The sequence below is a fragment of the Bos taurus genome, chromosome 22 (assembly GCF_002263795.3).
Source record: "Bos taurus isolate L1 Dominette 01449 registration number 42190680 breed Hereford chromosome 22, ARS-UCD2.0, whole genome shotgun sequence".
Lineage (NCBI taxonomy): Eukaryota > Metazoa > Chordata > Mammalia > Artiodactyla > Bovidae > Bos > Bos taurus.
In genome coordinates, this window is record NC_037349.1 from 28052127 (window position 1) to 28071686 (window position 19560).

Genomic DNA, 19560 nt, shown 5'->3' on the forward strand with positions numbered 1-19560 from the left:
TGGGGTGGTTCCTTGTAGATAAACAGATCATTGGAACATACACATTCTCAGAAAACAACAGGTTTTTAATGAAGTGTCGTTAGTGAATTATCTTCAGTGAAGTTCAGGCCATGATGAAAAACTGTCAGAGAAAGAACAAAGATCTTTCTCCTCAGTACCTAATTGAAACATTGGTGGTGAGAACTTGAGACAAATAGAGAAGGGAGATTATAATGCGCTTTTAGAAATGGCAACATCCCCACCATCCAGTTGCACAAATACCACCTTCCTCCAGCCCCGCTCTCAATGGTTAAGTAATGAGAGAGCTTTTTTTGTGCTGACTTCTCTCCATGTCAGAAGTTCTGATTCACTGGCAGCTCAACACTTTTATATGGGGGTTATAGTCTGGTGGGGAGAGGATGTGTCTGGGTACTGTATCTGCCTAGAGCCCTTGATGCTTTTAATAATGTAGTTGTTTAATCACTAGTCATGTCGAACACTTTGCAACGCCATGGACTGCAGCATGCCAGGCTTTCCTGTAATAATTAATAGTTAAAATGGCAAAGATTGATAAAAGTCTTTTATTCTTAATTCACATCAAATTAGAAAGTGGTCATTGTCCATATAAAATTATTTTTCCTTATCTGCTTTAGTTTCGGTGAGAGTTAGATTTCCCCAAAGGCAGCCCCTAAGAGAAAGACTTCTGTGCAGGCAGCTTATTTGGGAGTGTCAGATGGACAGACAAATAAAAGGAATAATTGAGACCCGATACACAGATGCGATTTTAAGTTGACAAGTGCTTGGGGAGACTGAAGGCTTAATGCCATGGGACTTTCAGAGGAGTTAGATGAAATGCTTCTCAGGTCCATCTACCCCAGAGAAGTGAAGGAGGAATGTTTACCGCTGGCTCCTATTTTCTGTGGATCAGTCGTTGTTCCACAGACTGTGTCTGAACGAGTGCCAAGTGGATTCCTAGGGGCATCCCGCACTGTATACCATCAGAGGAACCCCAGAGCAGGAAGCAGGAGACATGCAGGGCAGTGGAATCTTGCAGTAAAGCACCATCAGTTTCACCTGCACGAAGCTGGCTGAAGGATGAGTGGAACCAGTTATCTCAGATCAGCTAGAATAAGAGGTGACGATAAGAACAGATAAGAGGTGCTGAGGTGGTACCCAAGGTGTGTCTGATACGGTGTCCCCTTTGATCCACTCGGCTGTGCTTTTGCTCTCTTCATCCAAACAGTTACATAGTATGTTTCATGTGGCAGCCACCACAACCTGTGCAAAGACTTAATGCAAGGGCATTCGTGAACCAGGCCATGTGACTGCAGCCAGCCCTGAGACTCTTACTGATACTCAGCAGATCTCTCTAGCACCAGCTTTACCTCTGTGGTCTTCCTCTCAAAAACCTAAAACTCCAATAATCACAAAAAAGTACCAAGCAAATCCCAACTGAGGCACATTGTACCAAATACCTAACCAGTTCAGTTCAGTTCAGTTGCTCAGTAGTGTCTGACTTTTTGTGACCCCATGAATCGCAGCACGCCAGGCCTCCCTGTCCATCACCAACACCAGGAGTTCACTGAGACTCACGTCCATCAAGTCAGTGATGCCATCCAGCCATCTCATCCTCTGTTGTCCCCTTCTCCTCCTACCCCCAATCCCTCCCAGCATCAGAGTCTTTTCCAATGAGTCAACTCTTCGCATGAGGTGGCCAAAGTACTGGAGTTTCAGCTTTAGCATCATTCCTTCCAAAGAAATCCCAGGGCTGATCTCCTTCAGAATGGACTTCTCCTTGCAGTCCAAGGGACTCTCAAGAGTCTTCTCCAACACCACAGTTCAAAAGCATCAATTCTTCAGCCCTCAGCCTTCTTCACAGTCCAACTCTCACATCCATACATGACCACAGGAAAAACCATAGCCTTGACTAGAAGGACCTTTGTTGGCAAAGTAATGTCTCTGCTTTTGAATATGCTATCTAGGTTGGTCATAATTTTCCTTCCAAGGAGTAAGCGTCTTTTAATTTCATGGCTGCAGTCACCATCTGTAGTGATTTTGGAGCCCAGAAAAATAAAGTCTGCCACTGTTTCCACTGTTTCCCCATCTATTTCCCATGAAGTGGTGGGACTGGATGCCATGATCTTCGTTTTCTGAATGTTGAGCTTTAAGCCAACTTTTTCACTCTCCACTTTCACCTTCATCAAGAGGCTTTTTAGTTCCTCTTCACTTTCTGCCATAAGGGTGGTGTCATGTGCATATCTGAGGTTATTGATATTTCTCCTGGCAATCTTGATTCCAGCTTGTGTTTCTTCCAGCCCAGCATTTCTCATGATGTACTCTGCATAGAAGTTAAATAAGCACATGTATACCTGTGGCAGATTCATTTTGATATATGGCAAAACCAGTACAATATTGTAAAGTTAAAAATAAAATAAAATAAATAAAAATTTAAAAAGATGTAACTGGCAATAGATAAATCATTATATTCATGTTATGCTATGTAAATATTAAGCATTGACACTAATAAATACAAATAGTATGTTTCAAAAAAAAAAAGTTAAATAAGCAGGGTGACAATATACAGCCTTGACACACTCCTTTTCCTATTTGGAACCAGTCTGTTGTTCCATGTCCAGTTCTAACTGTTGCTTCCTGACCTGCATACAAATTTCTCAAGAGGCAGGTCAGGTGGTCTGGTATTCCCATCTCTTTCAGAATTTTCCACGGTTTATTGTGATCCACACAGTCAAAGGCTTTGGCATAGTCAATAAAGCAGAAATAGATGTTTTTCTGGAACTCTCTTGCTTTGTCCATGATCTAGCGGATGTTGGCAATTTGATCTCTGGTTCCTCTGCCTTTTCTAAAACCAGCTTGAACATCAGGAAGTTCACAGTTCACATATTGCTGAAGCCTGGCTTGGAGAATTGTGAGCATTACTTTTCTAGCGTGTGAGATGAGTGCAGTTGTGCGGTAGTTTGAGCATTCTTTGGCATTGCCTTTCTTTGGGATTGGAATGAAAACTGACCTTTTCCAGTCCTGTGGCCACTGCTGAGTTTTCCAAATTTGCTGGCATATTGAGTGCAGCACTTTCACAGCATCATCTTTCAGGATTTGGAATAGCTCAACTGGAATTCCATCACCTCCACTAGCTTTGTTCGTAGTGATGCTTTCTAAGGCCCACTTGACTTGGTCCTCAAAACTAGGGCTTCCCAGGTGGCTCAGTGGTAGAGAATCCTCCTGCCAATGCAGGAGACACAGGAGAGGTGGGTTCCACCCCTGGGTCAGAAAGATCCCCTGGAGAAGAAAATGGCAGCCTCCTCTAGTGTTCTTGCCTGGGAAATCCCATGGACAGAGGAGCCGGGCTCCAGTCCATGGGGAGAGGAGTGGGCTGCAGTCCATGGGGTCACTAAGAGTTGGACACGACTGAGCAATTGAGCACACACTCAGTCCTCAAAACTGTCAAACTCATGAAAAACAAGGAAAGGCAGAAACACTGACACAATGCGGAGGAGGCTAAGGAGACAGAATGATTGAACGTAATCTGTTATCCTGAAATGGAAAAAAGAACATTAGGGTTAAAAAAAAAAAGGCAAGCTAAGGAAATTTGAATAAAGTATGGAGTTCATAATGTATCAGTATCAGTTCATTAAATGTGTCAAATATACCATATTTATGTGAGAGGTAATAGAAACTGAGTGGGAGGTATATAAGAATTCTCTGTTCTGTGTTCATGGTTTTTTTTTGTTTTTATAAGTCTAAGAGCTGTGCTTAAATAACTAATCTTGTTCAAAAAAGTCCATTTGGTAACAAAGAACATCACAGGTGACCCATTGAGTAGAAGCAGCACAGAATGGGGTAAGGTGAGGGGGAAGCATGGGACTCTGAAGACCTTGCTCGGCTCTGACTTCTTTTACTTCCTTGGCTGTAGGACTCAACTTCTTAGCATCTCAATTTTCCTCATTTCTTATAATAATTGTGATTATCATTTTAATAAAATGTATATGATTGGGAGCCCCATCGTGCATATCATCGTATCCCTAGTGCCAATAACAATAGAAGCACTTTATGTATACGCAATAATTGTGGAGTTGAAATGATGGAAGGAAGGAAGGGAGAAAGGCAGGGAAGGAGGGAGCAAAAAAGAAAGGTAGAGAGGGAGGGAGGAAGAAAGGGTACCGACTCCGTCAGGCTCAGCATTCCGCGCTTTCCATCTTTGACTTTCAATAACACACTCAGTAATGCATGATGTGTGTTCTTTCGTATGTGACAGCTGGGACCCTATGCTTTGGAGAAGCTCTATTTCTTGCCCATACGCAACCAAAAAATGACCCAGGCAAGATTTAAACCAAGCTGTCTGACCCTAGACCACATATACTGACCCCGGACTCTCCTGGGTGCTTAAATTCCTAAAGGAACAAGAGTTTGGAAGGAATTTGCTCTTTCCCACACCTCCTGTGTTGCATCGCCTCTGTGCCCTAATGGAGTCACACTGGATTATTTCTAAAGTCCCTTGTGTGATGCCAATTACAGGACTCAATAGAAGGGACTCTGCTCCTCCAAGACTCTCCCTGGCCCAGTTCTGTTTCTTTTTGCTCGCCACCCCAACTATTTATCTCCATTTGAACTTCGCTTGGATAAAAGCACCCCATCCATAATTTTTCCTTTCTCTGGATCCTGCACAGAAGACAGAGACAGAGATAAACGCGTGACCTCCACATCCATTTTTATGACAACAATATCTTGTCCTGACACACACAGGCCTGGGACTACTCAGCAGGTTCCTCTGAAAAGAATAATAGGGTGGGGGGCAGGGGTGGAAGGCAACAGAAGAGACCTTTCCCTTTAAACACCAGGAGGATAAAAGGCAGCTCAACCCAGATAGCATCAGATACCACAGGACAGCCCAAGTAAGGTCTCTGCATGGAAGTTCCCGGTCTGTGTTGTTGTTTTACCCCTAAGTTCAGACCTAATTGTAAGATAATGATTTAGAGTCAGATAAAACTCAGGGAGAATGTCAGATTGTGGAGGAGAAAGCTTTTATTCAAATGAAACTTCTTTGATGGTAGAAAAAATAGGGCAGATGTCAATGGCTGTTTTACAGCAATCATCTAATTGCTAAATTCCTCCTTAGGCACAGCACAGTTTTTCTTTTTTGAAAGAGAAAAGAGCAAAGATGACTTCTTTTCAGTAAAGATTCCAAACCAGTCATCGCTTGTGTTTTGAAACCAGCTGACGTTTTAGTTAAAAAAAAAAAAAAAAAAAATTAGGCTTCCCATATATGACTCAAGATAAAAGCTTGCATCTTGCCCTGTGTTGTCTGTGAAACAACTGAAAAAATTTTTAATGTTTTTTAAGTTTTTAGAATGATTGTGAGCTCCACAGATTTCTGCTTGAGTAATAAAACTGGGGGAGATGTTTGCAAGTCATAATGTTCCATAAATGGTTCCAAATTTATGGTTGTGCTATAAACTATATTAGGCGATCCAAAAGCGAGTTTGTTGCTTTCACCGGTGCTTTCAGAGTCTATAAATTAGAGTTAAGCCTGTAAACAGCAAGTGAGCAGTCATGAAATCACCCCGGGACAAGGTGCACACACTGACTGCTCAGAACGTTCTGTGTCTCTGGGCTCCCAGGCATTACTAAATAAATCATCCGTGGACTGGAGGCAAGGTGCCCCTCCTCAAGAGGCACCAGCAGACAAATTGACTCTGATGTCACATTCCTACCGACTAGAACGAGGATGACTAAGGTGATCCATATGGTGGAGAAGGTCTGTCATGTCAAAAAGGCATCTTCCTCAAGGGAAACTTTTTTTTTCCCTGAATGCTGCTTTTCACAAGGCCCAAAGCAGCCTGGCAGAAATCACTATAGAATAATAATAATAGATATGAATATATTATCATCGTTTATTTATTGAAATCTTACAGACACTATATGGAGAAACTGAGTCTCAGAGAGCCTGACTACTAGGGTTGCCTGGTCCCAGATAAATGTCTTAGTCTTTCTACGTCCAAGGCCAAACTGTCAGCCACTCAAAAGGGTGTTGTTTCTAGACAAAGCACGATCCTTTTGCGCCTAAGCAGATAGTGAAATGTCTTGAGTCAGCCTGTGTGTGTTTTATCACTCGCCGTGGATCCAGTTTAGCCACAGTAAGGCGATGACGACAATGACGAAGCAGAGAAGGCATTGTCACCTTTACTGGGTGATTACCATGTCCAGAGTCCTGTGCTAGGTGTGATGTGTGCAGAATTCATTATGTCCTTATGAAAGCCGTCAGAAGGAGACTCCACTAGCCCTGTTGTACAGATGAAAAAACTGAGGTTCAGAGAGGCAAAGAAATGCTTCCTGAGTCACATAACTAATAAGTGGCCGAACTATGACTTAATACCATATCGGACTATGAGCTGTGTCCTCGTTCTATAGCACCAGGCTTTCAGCACCATCTTTGCAGAAATGATAGGATGTGAAGCTTAAACAGGTATATTATGATTCAGTTATTATTGGGAAACCTAAGTCTTCCATTAACTCTTTAACAACTTTGCTTGTCAAATTGGACCAGAGCCCAGATGGTCTGGCCAAACCCTTCACCATCCTGACCACCTGTTCTTCTTCCTCCCTTAATGACAAGAGAACTCTCTCAGTCCCCATCATGGTCATATTTACACTTTTTAGTGTGAACCCATTGTCCTGGGGTTTGTTTTGTTTTGAATGGGAATTAAACACAAATCTCACTTTTCAAATAACCTGTGAAATGAGACCCTGAGGTCTTCCTGGAAATCATCTTTCCACTTTCTGAATCCCACCCTCTTTCTCCAGGGCTTTGTTCATGTGTTCCCCTCATCAGAGAGGAGTTACTTATCCACACGCTTAAAAGAGCCCCCCTCCCCCGCCCAGAACTCACATCTAATGTGTGCAGATCTAACCACTGTCTATCCCCACCATCACCTTGAGTCATCCTTGTTCATAGCACATAGCACAGTTGTTTTGTTCCCTTCTGTATCTCCCATGCCTTATATGGGTCTCTTCTTAGCAGAATTTGATAAGTGTTTGTTGAATTCATTAATTAACAACCATAACATCAGCTTCAACCCCAGCAGCCTCAGTGCTCCCATTTTTCCCCCATTTCTCCTTTGTCTTTGGGAAAACACACCACTTACGTGGAATTCCTCACAGACAGATGCGTCCATCTTAGTTAAAGAGAGAAATCGTTAGATCTCACATTTAGTGGAGCTTCCCAGCTGGTGCTAGTGGTAAAGAACCTGCCTGCCAATGCAGGAGACATAAGAGATGCAGGTTCGATCCCTGGGTCAGGAAGATTCCCTGGGTCAGGAAGATTCCCTGGAGGAGGGCATGGTAAATCCACTGCAGTATTCTTGCCTGGAGAATCCCATGGACAGGGGAGCCTGGCAGGTTACAGTCCATAACTTCGGAAAGAGTTGGATATGACTGAAATGACCTAGTACGCACACACACACATTTAGTGAACATCTCTGCATGTGGTATGTATTAAGTCCTTGACCTTCGAAATCTTGTTAATTCTCAGAACAGTGCTATGAGGTATTTAATTTTAATTGTCCCATTTTAATGGTGAGAAAATGGAGATTTAAAAAGAAACACTTTGTGCAAGACTTCAACATATAAAGTGAAAAGCCAGAATTTGTCCCAAGCATGCTGACCTCAGAGTTACCTTCTTCCCCTTCTACATCCCACCTTCATCCCTGGTGCACTGAACACGTTTCTCAGAGTTTGGGCAGGAGGGCAGGTTCTTTCCTCTTTTTAACCTCTCGATATGGTTTGTTTTTTGTTTTTAAGGAAGACAAATTGTAGACTAGTTTAACTGTGCTCACTTAGCAAAGTTACACTGCTAACATACAAGACACGGAAACCACAGTGAGCTCTGAGTACTGTTTACAAGGTGATAATAGAATTATTAAAAAGACAGCAGTAATGCATAATGAACTCCAGGTGGGGAGATGCAGCTACAAGACTCAAAAGAAGGGCATGTTCTTCTCCCCCCGTCACTACCCTTCTGGGACCTCCGGCATGGCCACATTTGGCAGTAGGAATCTGAGGCCCCTGGTTGCTGAAATGATAAAGAGCTCTCCTCCTCCTGCTCCACACCTTGTGAGAGGCCCTGGCAGAGCTGATGGAACCTAACAAAGTAGTTCGTGGGACATGGGATGGGCCAAGGACTGGAAAATCAAAACCCAAACCTTGATTGTTGAGTTCAGAATCCCCGTACTTCTGTGTCAGTGTCACTTCATGAGCTGAACATGACACCAGTGTGCCATTTTGACTGCATTTCCGGATAAAGGGGGGTTTTTACTTCTGAGTCCCCACTTACACTCAGCCCTGTAGCCAAGCCCTGATGACCGAAGCTGATTCAGACTTTGGTCACACTCAATCCTTTTTCGTTGGGAAAATGCAAAGTGAACTAATCTTGTAAGCTTTGCCTTCATTGTGACTCATGCTTTCTAGAATTTTCTTTTGCTTTCCTTTAAAGCTAAATTAAGGGTCAGAGCCAGGTTGCCAGTATGAGTGTGCAGGTTGCATTCTGCACAGTCCTCAGGGTCACCTTTCACGGAGACCACAATGGGACTCAACAGCTCTGGTCATATTTTGGTGCCCTTTAAGCTTTGTGAAGTTTCACCTTTTTCCTTTGTAAATTGCAGGTAAAACCTGCCTGATTGATTTGCCAAAGCTATTTGGGGATAATGAAATAATCTAGGGTAAACATCTCATGAATTGAAAAGTTCTTTAGAGAGTGTGTTAAGTGTGTGTTGGGGTGAGAAGTAGGAAATTCCCTACTTTATAATATATAATATCTTATGGAAAAACCTAAACAGACTTTTAGGCCAACCCAATATAATTGAACTTTTACAAGCAGAAGCCCACTGTTACAAATGGCACCATTACTTTATCCACAGATTCATGTCCTAAGACCCTCCAGCTGCTTCAAGGGAATATTTATTCAGACCACAAACAAACCTAAAAAATTGAAATTCTTATACCTCTGGAAAAAAAAAAACAACTATGTTCTAGATAAAGTAAAATAGCATAAACTTGTTTTAAGTGGAGATCATTTAACCATGATATTAAAAGGCTAACTGAACTCCAAGGTGATCTTTGAGCAGGTAAATCCATACCCACATAATTGGGATCTCAAATTTTAATCAAGGAGATGCCTTTTTCAATCAGCTTTTTACAGTAAAATAAATGTTTTCACAGTACATTTGATGAAATGGATATACTAATCAAGAGAAAAGTGAAATAGCCAAGCAAATCAGACATTCCATCTTGGCCCAAGCACGACCAGCCCAGAAGCAACAATAAAGTCCTGCCAGCAAACCTGATGTTATCACTAGGGAAATAGGAACTAGGAATTGCTTGAGCCATGTTTTGACTCTCCTTGTGGAAGAATTGCATGCTGTACCCAGGAAATGATTCTAATCCAAGGCTCTGGCCATCTGCATGGATTTTGAAAATCAAACTGCTCTAAAATTACATGAAGACAATCGAATTCTGGCTTGCCTTCATTTTGGATTTTCAGTTAGTGAAAGAGTAGACAATTTCAGCTGCTTAGGGTTCTCTGCTCAATAAAAGCAATTCATAGTTACATTATTTTTTTAATTGATCTTCATTCATTAGCGCCAAATGAGAGAGATAATTGGCCTCTAATTACCCTGGCATCTGAGTAAGTAGTTGTATAATTTTCTATTTGGCTCCAAAGTATTCTCAATAATTAAGTCATGTCTCTCTTGCTATCTAATTTAAGAACCTGAAAGAAATAGTGGGAGGAAAAAAAAAACAATCACAATCCTTATTGATATATAACTTCTTTCATATATGCAGCTTCATTTTCATTTTAATCAAAACTGAAGCATAATGTAAAGTTCATGGAGATGGGAGCAAGGAGTGAAGTCTACACAAGAAGTCTCCTCCGTTGTTTATTGGAGATGGAAATTTATTGCTAAGATGGACAGAAAAACAAATACCATCCCACGACATGCCTGGGTGTTTTTGTTTTGATTAACATCAATTTGATGGCTGTCCAATCCCTTCAGAAACCTAGATAAAGATGTATCACTAATTATGCTATTGGCTTATATATAGAACCCTTTACAGTTTTCAAAACACTTTAAAATATATTATCTCATAGGAACCAGAGAGGAAGCATAGATTCTTGCGTAAGATGCCAGCCCTGGGCTGGGACTACCTGGGTGCCAATCTCAAGTTCATTTAATTCCTAGCTTAATACAGCATTGTGCAAATTAGCTCATCTCTCGATAGCTCATTTTCCTCATCTGTAAATTTAAGATGATAATCAAATTACCCTATCTTCCTCATAGGGTAGCTATGAGGGCCACATTAGTGTACATTTGTAAAAAACTTAGAACACTGGTGTGTAGCAAGCAGACCATAAATGTTCACTAATGCATGAGGGTTTCAAAAAAATTATAAATCCAAATAATGGGATATAGACCAGGAGTTGGCCAACTGTGACCCAGGGATCTAACGTGGTCCACTGTCTACTTTTGTATGGCTCACAAGCTAAGAATAGTTTTATAGTTTTTGGAAAAAAAGCTAATTAGCAACATGTGAAAAGGGTATCAAATTCAGATTTCAGTATCCAAAATAGGGTTTTATTGGCATAGGGCCACACCCATCAGTTATGCATTGTCTATGGCCACACTCAATGTAGCATTTTCTAAGCACTGTCTGTGCAGAGTTAAATAGTGGTGACAGTGACCATATGTCCTGCAAAGCCAATAACGTTTGTTGCCTGGCCCTTTACAGAAAAAGTTTTCTAGCCACTGGTATAAATGGTAAAGTAAGTTACAAGATCAGGACCTCCAAAATAGCACAATTAAGGAGGAAGGGAAAAGAAATCAACTTCCTGTAATCAGTATCAGCATCAGTTCAGTCTCTCAGTCGTGTCCGACTCTTTGTGACCCCATGGACTGAAGCACACCAGGCTTCCCTGTCCATCTGCGACTCCTGGAGCTTGTTCAAACTCATGTCATTGAGTCAGTGATGCCATCCAACCATCTCATCCTCTGTCACCCCCTTCTCCTCCTGCCTTCAATCTTTCCCAGCACCAGGGTCTTTTCCAATGAGTCAGTTCTTTGCATCAGGTGGCCAAAGGATTGGAAGAAGGAATTAGAATAGTACGTACTTTGGAGCCAATCAGACATAGTTGGAATCCTAACTCCAAACACATACGTCTCTGTCACCTTGGACGAGTCACTTGAACAGGTTCCCACTTGCTTCCTCATCTGGGAATAGATTTTAATAATAATTCTACCTTTCTGACAAATGTGTTTTAAGGACTATACTAGATAACCTATATAACACACTGAATAGCCAATTAGTATCCAAAGGTCGAGCATGACACAGAACTAGAAAGTACAGAATCAAGCTCAAGAACTCAGGTCTAAGACTCAGAGAATCACCTCAAGGCCCAAGAGGGATAAAGGTCAGAGTGAGGAGGAACAGGAAAGGCCAGTTTTAATGATGGTAACCTGGGCCTGCCTAAGGCGAGGGAGACAGAATTTACCTGGATGTTCCTACCAGCATGGCTTCCACCTAAGCCTGCAGCAATTCCCCCACTGGGGTGTGACATGGGCTTGTGGTTTCAGCTGTGGTTTATCTCCAAGGGTGTCATCAAGACCAGGAACAAGTCAAGAGGGATGTAGGAAGTTAATGTGTCCTGTGAGGTCTGGGGCACCAGTGGGACTCCCAAGTCTACTGAGCAGCAGGCTACCAGAAATGAGGACTTGGGATAGAACTGTGTCCTGGAAGACCCAGAGAAATTATTGTTGGTTCACATCACTGAGGCTGAGATGAAGAACACAGAGGGAGGGAAAATTAGAAACTCAGAAAACAGAACTGGGGCAGCCTGGTTGTCCACACAAAGACCAGGCTAATCATTCCTGCTGCCAGAATGTATGAGGCTACATGCTCCTCCAGCCAATTTAGTCACTAAACCCTGTGTGTTAGGGGTTCTGGGTAGCGGAAACCTACTCAAGCTAGTTTCAGTTCAAAAGGAGGATATACTGTAGTCCGCCAGGGTCCTCTGTCTATGAGATTCTCTAAGCAAGAATCCTGGAGTGGGTGGCCATTTCCTTCTCCAGGGGATCTTCCCCATGCAAGGATCGAAATTGCTTCTCTTGTGTCTCCTTCATTGGCAGGCAGATTCTTTACCACTGCACCAGCTGGGAAGCACCTTACTATAAGGATGCAAGGTCATTTCAGAGAATTCAGGGATAAGAAGGAGCCAGATCCTACCATGGACTCTCTTGGGAGGCTGATGGGGTCCAATAACTAGAATGCCTCTTCATTTTCTAGGTTCTGAACCAATTGAGGATTAAGGCCAAATGGGAGACCAACTCTCAATTTTTGCTCATTCCAATATCCAGGCACCTAAGGCAGTGTTGAGTCCATGGCAGGTGCTCAGGGCATATTCATTGAATTTGAATACGTGAATGACAGTTTTATCAGTCCAGGCAAGAAGTTCTTTTTACAGTAAGAGAATAAGGCCCAAATGATTGAATATCAAGAACTGATGGCAAGAGACGAGCATAAATAAAACTCTCTGCCCACTCTACCACACTTTGATTTCGTAGCAGGCATCACGGTTTTTAATAATATAATTATTATTTGATGAATGTCTCGTGAGATTATAGACTTCACAAGGGTAGATGTTGTGTCTGTTTTGATCGTTGTCTAGCACGGGGTCAATGAACATTTTCTGGAAAGAGGAAAAGGGTAAATGTCCTCATCGCTGCAGGACATATGGAGTCTGTCACAACTACTCAGCATTGCTATTGTCACACAGAAATAGTTACAGACCATATGCATTGAATGGGCACGGTTGTGTCCCAGTAAAACTTTGCTTGTGATGACGGGAGACAGGACGTATTTGTTTCATGGGCGACAATTTGCTGACCCCTGATCTAACAGAGAGTTAGAGTTCAGTAAATGCTAAATGAATGAATATTCTGCATCAGCTTCATGTCGGCTCGAGATGATCTCATGCTGTCTGTGCCCTACAGACCTCAGTGATGTCATTCCCTCTGACTTAGGCTAAAAATTCCATCAGGCTTTGTTCCCTTGATTTGGTGGTCAGTTAAAAGGCAGTCAGAGGAGAAGAGAACAGACAAGACTGAAAAAAAAAATTATTTTTTTTCTTTTTTTAAAGAAAAGGAGAGTTGAGGGTTCAAGTTTTAGATCTAGCACTGAAGCAAAACCAATTTCTCTGAATGATTATGGCCCAAGTATGAGAAAGTTACCTAAGTAATTTTATAAGAAGACCACTTGGACTTTGAGGTCCCAAAGGCCTGAGCTTTAAGTCCCTCTTCTGTCGCTCCCTGACTGTGTGATATGGAGCCAGTGACTTCTTACAACTCAGCCTCCATTTCCTGATCTGTAAAATGGATATCATCAGAGACATCTCCCTTGCAATGCAGTTATAAGGATGAGATAGTGTGTGTAAATACTGAGCTTTGTGTGTGATATGGAAAAAATACAGGCTCAGCAAATACTATCTTTTTTGCTTTGACTCAGTTCTGAAACTTTCTCAGAAACTAAATTTGTCCTTCTCCCAAAGCACTGCAAATAGCCATTTGGCCCCCACCAGCTTTCATGAAAAATTCAAGACCTTTTCACAATGTACACATTTCCTTTGACATCACGACACAATGCAGAACATGTGTGTCATTACAAAGGCAAAAACAAGGCTTTGTGGCATAAATTATTGATATGTTTTGGAGCATATGCAAAACGAGACATGGGGGAGGGAAATAAAGTGAAGTAAAGAGATGAATTTGAGAGAAACTCAATTCACAGGCACAATTAAATCCCTATGAAATAATCCTAGCCAAATAACAGTAATTTAAACAGGCTGACTATAAATTAGAGAAAATTGAGTTCACTGAAGTTGTTTATTGGCAAGTCTGGTGTGGTTATTCTGAAGCCATATACCTCATGTTACCCTCAGTGAACAACTGGCCTTATCTTTAATGTGAAAATAATGTTGATGTCATTCAACATACCTTCCTGGAGAACAGTAAGACTATTCGCCTTATGGGGGTTTTGTAGATGCAAGCCAAATAAATTCTAAGAAAACATCGTTTGGTTAACCTCCCTTCCCTGCAATGACACGCACACACATACACACACTCACTCACTCATGTTTTACCTATGTAACAATTTATTTTGTTTCTCTAGAGTGTCTGAAGCTATATGCTAAGTCATTTCAGTCGTGTCCGACTCTGTGCGACCCCATAGATGGCAGCCCACCAGGCTTCCCGTCCCTGGGATTCTCCAGGCAAGAACACGAGTTGGTTGCCATTTCCTTCTCCAATGCATGAAAGCAAAAAGTGAAAGTGAAGTTGCTCAGTCCTGTCCGACTTAGCGACCCCGTGGACTGCAGCCCACCAGGCTCCTCCATCCATGGGATTTTCCAGGCAAGAGTACTGGAGTGGGGTGTCATTGCCTTCTCCAGTCTGAAGCTATAGGGTTTCTCAGTTAACATTGGTTCCTGTGAGAAGCATGATACCTAATCCCTATGAGTGCCCTCACATGGCCCTTGCACATGTCCTCACAGTTGTATATTTCATCTCTCCTTAATAAGTTTCGAGCTTGATTCATAGAGAGACTGCTTCTCTGTAAGTAGACTTTTCCTAAAAGTTGAGCACAGGTGAGTTTTACCAAAATAAATGGGTTTCCAAATAAACACAGAATAACTAGTTTTTCCATATTTGGAACATCATTCATCTTAGTTTTCTTTTACTTTTTTCCTATTTCCCATCCTTCTTAGAATCTGAGTGACAGCACAGTGAGAGGGTCCTATAATTTCTCAACCTGAAACCTCAAGAAACTGGGTTGCTTCCAAAGAGATGGGGTGTAAGAAACGGCAGAAGAAAGCTAGGTCTCTTTTTTTTCTTCCTTTCATCCTAACTGCTCAAAAATCTCATATGGAGAGCCAGCCTCACAACTCCTTTGATGCGTGTCAAGCTCCATGCTGACTTGGGATACATTTTGAAACTGTGGACTTCCTATGTACAACAAGCCTTTGACTAAGGAACTGATTGTCTTTCCATTGACTCTTATTGATAAGACTGTCTTGCCACCAGAAACAGGACCTCCAACTCAAATGCCTGATGAGAGTGCCAATAGAATATAAATTAACCGAAAAAGATCAAGTATTTCCACACAAGTATTCTTGACTTCAACAAAGAAATATACTCTTTCCCATCTTTCTTGAAAGATGTGGTCATCTGTATTTTGTTTTCCCATTTCTGAGTCATGGATATAGAGAGATTGCTTCACTCTGCCATAACGCGCTTGCGCAAGCTCAGTGGCAAATGGCCCCTTGCGCTTTGGTGTGGGGAAGACAATGGCGCCTGGCAGGCTCCGTGGTGAGCCGGAGAATGGAGCGGCCTCACCCAGAGGAGGCAGAGGCTGCTCAGCAACATGGTAAACAAGGAAACAGGAAGGTTTGCTCCTTAGAACAGTACCTGGCACTGAGCAGTAATTAAACAAATATTAGTTATTATGATTATTATTGTTATCTCTGTCATTGGTTTGAAATGGGTGGAGTTGGAGACGACAATTAGTGTTGAGTTGGGTCAACAGTCAGGGATGGAATTGGATTACAGAACCAGTGTACTCAGTTTTTCCATTCTTGTCCCCAGTTTTTCCTCCTCCTATTCCTTCTCCTGTTTTCTTCCCTTAGGAATAGGCCTCTCCCTCCATTTGCTAAATCCCCCACTTGCTTTCAGGCTCAACTGAAGGTCCTACCTCTGATCCTTCCCTCCCTTAATTAGTACCCTTTCTTAGGATACCATACTCTCCTATGCATCCTTGATTGTAAGGCATAAAATTTCTTCTACATTGTACTGTCCTCTAGGGCAAGATAGATATCCTGTTCATGATTATATTCCCCAAAACATCTAGCATAGTATGTACTCAATATTTACTTATCAAATAGAATTAATTAAAAGTGACAACTCAGTTTTGGGAAGTGAAAACCAAGTGTCACATTTAAGTAGTATAATATACTCTTCTTTGTGCGTGGACCAAATCAGACGACACAGAATTGGCTATGGGGAGGCCAGCCCGGAGCTCACTAGTATAGGAGTCTGTGCAAGGTGAAGGATGGTGCATGCAACAGTGGTATAATGGAAAACTGCAGAAAGATAAGGCCAACTTTAGAAATAATTAGTTTGAAGAGCATTGATAATATTGGTGTCCAAGTTTTATTCTATTAAATTGGTATAAAGAATTCTTCTTCACAAATCTCCTTGCTTCAGAAAGTTGTTCTCAGTCTCTCCAATGATTTGGTCTATAGTATGTCAGAATAGGACTTCCCTGGTGGCTCGGACAGTAAAGCGTCTGTCTACAATGCAGGAGACCTGGGTTGGGGAGATTCCCTGGAGAAGGAAATGGCAACCCATTCCAGTACTCTTGCCTAGAAAATCCCATGGACGGAGGAGCCTGGTGTAAGTTACTGTCCATGGGGTTGCAGAGAGTTGGACACGAATGTCAGAAAAGGAGCTGCAGTGTTTTTCTGTGCCAATCCTAAGGATTCCCAGTGTCCTTAATTCCTGTCTGCTTGCCCACACCTCTTTCTAAGGGCGACAACCCTTTGGACAGCCACTGCTGCTCACATGCTCCTATTTTCTCCCAGGTGACTTCGATTCCTTAGCTTATTTGCTCATAAATGGATACCTGCCTAGTTCTTAACAGTTTCATGTTGGAAACATAAAGCACTTGAGCGAGTTAGAATTAGTAGAAATAAGTGAAAGTGTGCCATGAAGGGGCTACAAAATAGAACTTGTACCACAGCAAGCAGGAGCCATGTTATAAACCAGCAGAATTTGGAGGGACTTTCTGGCAGTCCAGCAGTTAAGACTCCGTGCTTGCACTGAATGGGATATGAGGAACTAAGATCCCACGTGCCGAGTGCTACGGCTGGGGAAAAAAAGGTAGAATTTTTGAAAAAGCAGGAAAAGGTTTTTGATGGATAAAGGAATTTGCAGCATATAGAGAAAGAGTTTAGTAGAGAATGGTTGTAGCTGGACTATTTTAGTTTCTGGTTTAGCAGTTATACTCCATAGTTTTAAGAACAGAAAATGTAAGGAATTTTTACCCAAGAACACATGTAAGCAGTTAGACTTCTCAATTCCAGATTTTTTCCAAACAGATGGTAGTATATTTGCTACAACTCCCACTCCATGCCCAAGTCATATATAGCTGATTGAACCAGGAACATTTACCATGAAGCCTAGATTAACTTCTAACTTCTTCTCACATTAAGATTGGAAAAGTCAGTTACATCATTCAAATTTAAGAATGATTGAGTCTAATACTTCAGTGTTCATCCTGCAAATGTCTATTTCAAAATATTATTCCATAATATTGGTAATAGGTTTCCTCTCAAAATTCAAAAAAGAATCACTGAAATAGTCATCTGAAATCCAAATTAAATGCCAAAAATTAAATAAATAAATAAATAAAGTGTTTAAAAAAAAAAAAAACTAACAGAATATGGGCTTCTAATTTTGGCCAGCTATAAGCATCTTGGATTCTTGTATAGAAAAAAGAAAAGTATTTTAAGAACAGAGACATGGTAAAGTAAATTAATCCCATTATGAAAGTTGTGCTAGAAAATCATGAGGAAAAGACAAAATAATATATGAAAAATGAAAGATCTTTAACAAAATCAGAAAGCAATTGACTATAGAATGCAAGACTTTTCTGGCAGTATCAAAGAGCAAATGATGAGACTATGAAAACCTTGCAAGTACTTTACTTTAGCTTACCATGAACTGTGATATGTGATACAGCTCAAATAGAACTCTGGATAGGTTTTGTCTTAAAGGGCTTCCAAATTTATTAAGAAATATCAAACCAAATTTAAAAAGTCAAGATTGTGTAGATACTTTTCAACTTCTGTCAAACAAGAATTTCAGCTAAATGTGAAAAATTAGTTTCTATCATGACGGACTTCCAAGTATGTTAGGTTAAAAATCTAAAGTTAATGGTACTTTAAAACAAAAGATGGGTGATTCCTTTAATAGTTTACTCACTGTAAAGATTCATATTGAAACAATTTGTGCTTCATTTACTAAAGCAAGCCCTATTAAAACTATCATGAGTGCAGCTGTTAAAAACTGTTTAATATATGTGCAACTGCTAGAAATCATCACCAGTTTTTAGACTTCTTGATGAGATTAAAAGACAATGATTTTAATGATGTTGTATACTTTGCCAATATACATCAGTTGAGTCATGGAAGAGGTTTATCAAGATTTAACTCCACTCCAAGATTTTCTTGAAGAAAAATGAATGCTTGTCAAAATTTAACACTCCAAACCAAAAAATGGCAAAATGATTTATATTTTGCACCAATATCACACTATACATGAACAAAGTAAATTTAAAGCTTCAAAAAGTTTATTTCTATCAACTGCATTAATAGACTGTTTCATCCATCAACAGCAAAACACATATTTTTATCAAACTTACATGGAGCATTCACCAAGACGGATCACATTCAGGGCCATAAATCACACCTTAAAAAATTTTAAGGAATAGAAATCATAGCATAGAAGGGGAATTGCTGGATCACATGGTAGTTCTATTTTTAACTTTTGCAGTCTCCATACTGTTTTCCATAGTGACTCTGCCAATTTACATTCCTGTTAACACATATATGTTCCCCTCTCTTCACATAGTTGCCAACACTTATTTCTTGTCTTTATGATCATAGCCATTCAAACAGGTGTGAAATGATATCTCATTGTGGTTTTGGTTTGCAGTTCCCTGATAATTAGCAATGTGTCTTTTCATGAACCTGTTGGTCATCTGTATGTCTTCTATGGACAAATGTTTATTCAGATCCTCTGCCATTTTAAAAATCACATTGATTTTGGTGTTGTAGTTGTTACTGAGTTGTATGAGTTTTAATATACCATGAATATTAACCCCTTATCACCACTTCATGGGAAATAGATGGGGAAACAGTGGAAACAGTGGCAGACTTTATTTTTCTGGGCTCCAAAATCACTGCAGATGGTGACTGCAGCCATGAAATTAAAAGACGCTTACTCCTTGGAAGGCAAGTTATGACCAACCTAGATAGCATATTGAAAAGCAGAGACATTACTTTGCCCACAAAGGTTCATCTAGTCAAGGCTATGGTTTTTCCAGTGGTCATGTATGGATGTGAGAGTTGGACTGTGAAGAAGGCTGAGCGCCGAAGAATTGATGCTTTTTTTTTTTTTTTTAATTTTTTTTTTTTTTTTTGAATTGATGCTTTTGAACTGTGGTGTTGGAGAAGACTCTTGAGAGTCCCTTGGACTGCAAGGAGATCCAACCAGTCCATTCTGAAGCAGATCAGCCCTGGGATTTCTTTGGAAGGAATGATGCTAAAGCTGAAACTCCAGTACTTTGGCCACCTCATGTGAAGAGTTGACTCATTGGAAAAGACTCTGATGCTGGGAGGGATTGGGGGCAGGAGGAGAAGGGGATGACAGAGGATGAGATGGCTGGATGGCATCACTGACTCGATGG